Genomic DNA, 6987 nt, shown 5'->3' with positions numbered 1-6987 from the left:
ATGGTTTCATCATAGGTGATTACTCATGGCTGAGTGTGATTATCTTCCAAAGGTAGAGTCTTGGTGGTGGGTCTGTAAGTGACTGTAGAGACCTGTTCTGGATCCACATGGCCTTCCACATTGAGGACATAAATTTTGAGGTGGAAGGTGGTCACAACAAGTTTACTTGACATGCCTTCCTCTTGGCACAGTTCTCCCTTTCACCCTCTATTCGTGCCTCCTCAAAATCCATAGCACCACTAGGAACAGCTGACTTCCAGTTGTAACACTTGAGTGCTCGGGCTTGGAGGTTTTCAATGTTTATACCACATGTTTTTAAAATTAGCATTAAACCCATCTTTAAATAATTTTTGATGCCCACTAACATTCTATTTTCCATTCTCAAGCTGAGAATAAAGTAACTGCTTTGGGAAATAGTGATCAGTCATTCAGTTCAGCATAGTTGATGGTGGATGATCATCGCTTCAGTGCTGTTGGTCTTTGCTTCTTTCAGAACACTGACGTTTCTCCACCTGTTATTCCAAGATTTTTCGAAGGCAACGCTAATGAAATGTTTCCAAAAATTCAGAGTGTTGTTTGTAGATGGCCCATGTATTGTGATCCCAAGATCCAGCTTCAAACAGGTGGTAGTAAAAAAACATCAAGCAGTCCAAACTGAAGAATTAGCTGAAGAGCCAAAAATTGTAGGGAATAACACATAGCGAGCCAATAGTCCATTCCAAAATCCAAACGCTGATTTCCACAAAAAGCTATTGGAGGGGCCACATCTGAATTGGAGTCCAGCAGTGCCCAGCAGCTTCCTCAGCTGAGCTTGGAAGAAACCCCCCCCCCCCCCCCAGTTGTCCTCCTGGCATTAGGACATGGATGCTTACCCCATCCTTATGCCGGAAAGAAAACGAGACATGCAGCGATTGCCTCGATCCTCCTCTCCAAAACTCCTCTCTCAACCCTCTCAGCATTATGCCAGGAGGAGGGTGAGATAGACGATGTCCGAGAGCGCTCCAGAGGGCTCTCAACCGTGATGCGCCTTCCTCAAGCCGTCTTCCCAGCATAAGTACAGGACCGCTCACACTGTCCTTATGCCAGGAGGAGGGCGAGACACGTGGTGGCTGAGAGTGCTCCAGAGGGCTCTCAGCTGCCGGATGCCTTCCTCCCAAGTCCTTTCTGCATAACGAAGTGGCAGGCATCCTTATGCCAAGAGGACAGGGAAAATGAGGAGGCCCTGAGGTAGGCACCCAGGGGGCCACATCTGGCCCCTAGGCCTTAGTTTGCCCATGCCTGATCTAGAGATCCATAGGCAGAACACTTCTAGACATTTCTAGGTCCTCCAGAAAAAAAATGTTTGGTCAGTTTCGGATAGAAGTTAATTAAAACGTTGTGCTGGATGACCTAGATATTCCTAGAGAGGTGTTCTCTAGGAATAAAGAAAATGTTTTCTTTATTTGCATTTTTTCCACTTTCACAGGGATTTTGTACCCCTAACCCTAGTGAATGTGGAGTGCTGACTGTACTATCATTATCAATGTATATGAAGCACTGAAGATTTGTTGAATTTGAAGTTTTGTAGGGAATCACATCTTGCAAAGATCCTTTTGTAGCAGTAGCAGAGCGGGATGAAATATTGTTTTCTTTTTTCAGAAGGATAGTTTTGCCAAATACATGACAAATCTCTTGAAATAACATTTAACTTCAACAAAAAACAGGAAATACTGTCCTATAATTTCAACTTCCTTTGCTCTCCTCCATTTTTGATTACACTGCTCGGAAAAGGGTGTAGTATGGAAGGTATGGGTGTGTAATTTTTTCCATTTAAGCCGAGAGCCAATTATTACTCTCATTCATTTATTTATTTTTTCAATCAAAAGGTCATTGTGACCTCTTCTGATGGAAACAACACCATCACAGAAAACAAAACTGGGAAGGTAGCATGGAGTCTTGTATATAAAGGGTGTGTGCACCCTTCTTAACTTTTGCCTCAACCCTGAAGGATACCAAATATTCATGCTTATACTTTTCTGGGACATAAATAGATCTGTGGCACACCTTGAACTAAGACGGCACACCTTGAACTAAGACAGCACATTTTGAACTATGCCTTTTTCTTGGAAAGCACAGTGAGATTCTGTTCTTTCATTAACTTTTAGTTTAACCCAAGAGCTGAAAATCTAGTTTTACAACAAGTTTTCATTATTTAATAAATTAATTACAGAAAATAACACAGCCCAACATCAAAAACATTATGGGTACCTTGGTTTTTAGACCTGTTCCTGGAGAGATTTGGGTTGCTGATTCATAACATTGCATTAGATAGATCGCATCAGCTAGTTTCTTAGATATGGTTATCATGATTTTCTATGGGCAAACAGACAGCAACTGGTAGATGTCATATGTTCAGTGTTTCCAAAAATAGAGCTGATAAGGGGAAACTGGTGCCGTTTTTGGAATCAGCAGGTCAAATATCCCCAGAAACAAGTTTAACATTTGAGGCATCAAAATGTGTATTGGCCAGTATCATATAATATTATATTACCTCTTCTCCTCCACCACCAACAAAAATATACAGACAAGCATTAAATTCATTCACTAGTCTGTCTCAAATTTTTTATTGGAATTGGAATACAACATTGTCTAATCTGCATGCTCTGTATAATTCAGTGGTGAAATTTGGCCCTGGTTGCAGTTGCCCTACCCTGATGTATTGAGTTAAGAAGAAATGATGGTGTCAGTGCAAGCCTGTTCATGCTGGCAGATATTTGGCAAGATATGAGCATGTTTTTCAATCTCACTCATTGCCATTGTTAAGATGAATGTTATTATAGAGATTTCTTAAAACCACTCACTACTCAGACTAGGACTGAAACTAAGATTATGATGATCCACAGCTGGCTCAGAAACAATGTACTCCTAGTCAGCCATTCTTATGGGAAGTTCAAGAGTAGAATATCTGTGCTATTCCATTCTCCCATTCAGACCCTCTGATAAATGTGTGTACATCTACACTGCAAGAATTGACACAGTCTGACACCACTTTAAATACCATGCTTGAAAGAGCCATGGGGTGGCGTAATGGGTTAAACCCTTGTGCTGGCTGAACTGCTGATCTGAAGGTTGGGTTGCTGACCTTAAGGTTGGCGGTTCAAATCCGTGAGATGGGATGAGCGCCTGTCTGTCAGCTCTAGCTTGCAGGGACATGATAGAAGCCTCCCAGCAGGATGGTAACACATCTGGATGTCCCCTGGGCAACATCTCTGTAGATGGCTAATTCTCTCACACCGGAAGCAATTTGCTATATGTTCTCAAATCGCTTCTGACACAATTTTAAAAACCCATGGCTGAATATGGAATCCTGGGGTTTATTTGACAGAGAAGGCTAAAGACCCTGTTAAAATGAAAATTGCCACAATGCCATAGCACTGAGCTATAGCTGTGAAAGTGGTACCAAACTATTATTTCTAAAGTGTAGATGCACTCTGGTATGCATGTGTAACAATCTCTAAATACCGACCATCTGTTAATGATACTGATGTTGAAAGCGATAGACATTATGACTCATGATAGTCTTATATCTATAAATCAATCTATTCCTGATTTCAAACCAAACAATATGACATCGCATGGTGAACAACCCCACCATTTTTGTGCTCTGTGACGAAGTCCATCCTCTCATTTGTCTTCACTATTCAATGATAGTGAATTATGTTAGGGTCTAGTATGAGAAGAAAGAAGAGAAGTTTCTCCCTGTCCAACTTTTCCATGCTATGTATTTATCTTTGCAGTTCTTCCCTTACTTAAATAGGCCCCAGTCACATGAAATTAACAGATTTGTTTTCAATTAAATTTTTATGCTCTATTTACCATGCTTCCCAGATCACTTTCTTTAATAATTTCTCTCAGCTTCATGTATGTGTGGTTGTTGTTGTTGTTGTTGTTGTTGTTGTTGTTGTTGTCCCAGTTGTGCATCACTTTACACTTGTACAATTCCTTGGGCTACTTTAGGAAAGTGGTACAAAATATTTCTCCAAGGAGTTGAGAACTTTTGGCAGTCCAATGAGTTCATTACTGAAAAGAAAACAGAAAACAATTTGATTTCTTTCCTTTTGAAGTGCCTACCTCCTTCTTATAACTACTGCCTTTCTTATAAAACAAATTAAAGATGTTATCTTTTATAACCAACTATCCATTACGTTTGGAAATCATGGTACGCCAAAGCTCAGAAGAGACTGCATACATAGCTTTAAAACATTTCAGCTCAGCTCTACAAAGATTTATCCACTCTTTGCCCTTTGTTCATAGCTACAGGAAAATAAATATGGTAATCTGCTAATAGTTTTATAAACACCGAGATTAACAAAAAGTGGAGCCTGAATGGTAATGAGCTGTGATTCAGCCACATGAACTCGAAACAGATGATCCTATTTTATTTCTACTTGGATTGCAAGCTTTGCTGTGCTGACACAGCATTTTCAGGATGCACCATGGAGGCTTATGTATGAATGCCTCCCACTTCTTTTTATCATATGGTGGTGTTCTGCCCTGTATTCTAATTAAAGATATGCTTGTTTCACTCTCTGAGTAGCATATGTTTGAGCAACACTATTCCAAGAAAGCTGCTCAGTAGTTTTAATCAAAAGTGTGCTTTGAAACAGGGACAATATTTCCCAGGATGGGGTGCGGAGTGCGGTAATCTTTGGCCCTTCAGTTGTATTGGACTACAGCTCCCACAATCCTAATAAGTATTCTAAATTAATAAAAACATTTTCCACCCATAAGATAGGGATTTGCCTCTCTAAGGTCCCTTCCAAACAGGCCCTATATCACAAGATCTGATCCCAGATTTCTGCTTTAAACTGGATTATATGAGTCCGCACTATCAGATAATCTAGGATAAACAGAAAACCTGGGTTCAGATCCCGGGATCTAGGGCCTGTCTGGAAGGGCCTTGAACCAGGTTTCATCCCCCAGTCCATATGCTCTCATGTGCAACAACAGAGGTAGCGAGGAAAATCCTTTTACGTGACATCAACCCCATATCTATTTAGGAAAAAATGCATGGTCTGGAGTCCTCCCTACTTATCAAATCATTACTCATAGCCCACATCACATCCTCTCTTTCATCTTTCCTTACTCCCTTGTCCTCCAGTGTTGTGGACTGCAACTTTGATTATGCCCGGTCAACAAGCCAACGGCCAAGGGTGACGGCAGTTGTAAAGTTAGCCCTCCACCCACTGGTGTTAAGTACATAGGACCGTAATAAAAAGCAGCAAATAAAAATATTGCTATATTTTTGTTTGAGAGAACATCTCTCTAGGAATGTTTATGTCCTTTAGCATGGATTTTATTGTCAACTTGCAGGAAGTTGAACATAGAATCTCAATGGAGGACCTAGAGAGAACATTTTAATCAAATCCATGAAAATCAAATCCACACAAGTCAAAGCCATAACTGGACAACACCTAGCAGGCAGATTGCCTAAAGTTTTTACTGCTTTTATATGTGTTCTGATTTTAGAAAGTAGTTCAACTATCCTAATTAGAATTTGTTGTTGTTTATTCATTCAGTTGCTTCCAAGTCATCGTGACCTCATGGACTAGCCCACACCAGCGCTTCCTGTCAGCCATCACCACCCCCAGCTCCTTCAAGGTTAAGCCAGTCACTTCAAGGATACCATTCATCCATCCCTAATTAGAATAGTCTTAAATAAAATAAAGGTGAATAAACAAATGAGGTTGCAAGGTGATAGTACAAAGGTAATAAGAAAAAGCCAAGGTAATAAGAAACTATTTGTTTTTGGGGAGGGAGGAACAATCCTGCCCATTGGGAATTGCTGTTTCTGTATAGGAGCCTACCCGAAAGATGGCACTGCCCAGAATTGCCCAGTTAAGACAAAATGTCAGGATATAGTTTTGCTGGAAACAATAAATGGAATTAGTTTCTTCTATTTAGTCTGATCCTAATTTGGGGCACAGATTTTAGAAAAAGGAAATCTCCATAACCTTTTGGAGATTTTATGATCTTTGGAAAGGCATGACCTTGGAAGTCATAACCTTTTGGGAAATGATGCCATAACCTTTTGGAAAAAAAATTGCATTCATGCAAGACAATTAGATTTCTTAGCTGTTAAACTGGTGTACCTAGATATCTCTTTGAACAGTTAGTGACAAAGATATACCAATACACAAAACACACATATATAGCAGAGTTACAGAAGTGTTCTTTCAGTTGCCCAAAAACTTCTACTCTCCCTTAAAACATCTCAAGAGGCAAAAATAAGCAGACTTCTTTAAAAGTAACATACAGTAGAGTCTCACTTATCCAACATTCTGGATTATCCAACGCATTTTTGTAGTCAATGTTTTCAATATATCGTGATATTTTGGTGCTAAATTCATAAATACAGTAATAACTACATAGCATTGCTGCGTATTGAACTACTTTTTCTGTCAAATTTGCTGTATAACATGATGTTTTGGTGCTTAATTTGTAAATTCATTTATATTTTTCTTATAATTACTGTATTCTTTGATGACATGGCATCAACCTATTAATAGCAAACTCAGTCTTGTGTGGTATTTGTGCCATTTTTGTTTCGTCCCATTACATCTTGTTATCGCTGTCTTGTTCTCCCCAGACATTTGTGCAGTTCCTGTGCCTTCCCATTATAGCTCCTTAATGAGCCATCCCACACACAGGGTGTTGTCCAAATCTTGCCCAGCTTCTCCACTTTATTTTTGAACAATGATGTTCGTTTTTCCATGCTCATTATCTGCCATGTGTACAAATTATCCTTTTGCTCTAAGATGCTAGGGAGGGTTGTTTGCCATGCTTAATAATCTGTTTGTGGCCTGCTAATAACAGCAGTCTGCTTAGTTTCTGTGAGCTGGCGTTGTGTTTATTACGCAGTCTCAGTCTTATTTTCCTGGATCACATGGGTATGATTCATTGCATACCATTGTTTCTTTTAGTCTTCTCACAATGGATTTGTACTTG

Source organism: Anolis carolinensis, chromosome 3 (assembly GCF_035594765.1).
Source record: "Anolis carolinensis isolate JA03-04 chromosome 3, rAnoCar3.1.pri, whole genome shotgun sequence".
NCBI lineage: Eukaryota > Metazoa > Chordata > Lepidosauria > Squamata > Dactyloidae > Anolis > Anolis carolinensis.
The sequence above is the reverse complement of the archived record's forward strand: the minus strand, read 5'-3'. Positions refer to the sequence as shown.